The sequence below is a fragment of the Camelina sativa genome, chromosome 15 (assembly GCF_000633955.1).
Source record: "Camelina sativa cultivar DH55 chromosome 15, Cs, whole genome shotgun sequence".
NCBI classification, from domain to species: Eukaryota; Viridiplantae; Streptophyta; class Magnoliopsida; order Brassicales; family Brassicaceae; genus Camelina; species Camelina sativa.
Window position 1 is genome coordinate 12,559,793 of NC_025699.1, and position 723 is coordinate 12,560,515.

The following is a 723-nucleotide window of genomic DNA, read 5'->3' on the forward strand; positions in this document are numbered from 1 at the left end:
AAACCTACCACGAAGTCCATCGTGATCAAATCCCACTTCCACTCAGGAATGGGCAAACTCTGAAGTAATCCTCCAGGAACCTGATGCTCTGCCTTCACCAGTTGCCAAGTATCACACTTCGCCACCCAGTCAGCTACGTCCTTCTTCATTCCGACCCAGTAATAATACCGCTTGAGGTCACGGTACATCTTGGTCGCCCCTGGATGAATAGAGAACTTGCTCGAATGAGCCTCTCTCAGTATTTCCTGCCTCAAATCCTCACCCTTGGGCACACAGATCCGACCATGCACAAGGATAGTACCATTAGCAGAAACCTGATACTCTGCACCCGCAGCCTTAGAGGCATTCACCAGCCCCTCATCACTCTCCTGAGCTAACCTCACTCTGCTCAACAAATCTGCTCTATCAACTGCCTCCAAACCCAAAGGTTCTTGTGAGATAGCACACAAACTCAATGCACTAATCTCACCTACCAACACCTCCATATCCTGCTCCTGAGCCGAAGCCACCCGCTTCCGACTCAAGGCATCTGCAACCAGATTAGCTTTACCAGGATGGTAAGCTATGTCCAAATCATAATCCGCTACTAACTCCATCCAACGCCTCTGCCTCAAATTCAGCTCAGGCTGAGTAAAAATGTACTTCAGACTCTTGTGATCTGTAAATACCTGTACCTTCCCACCATACAGATAGGATCTCCAAATCTTAAGAGCAAAGATCACT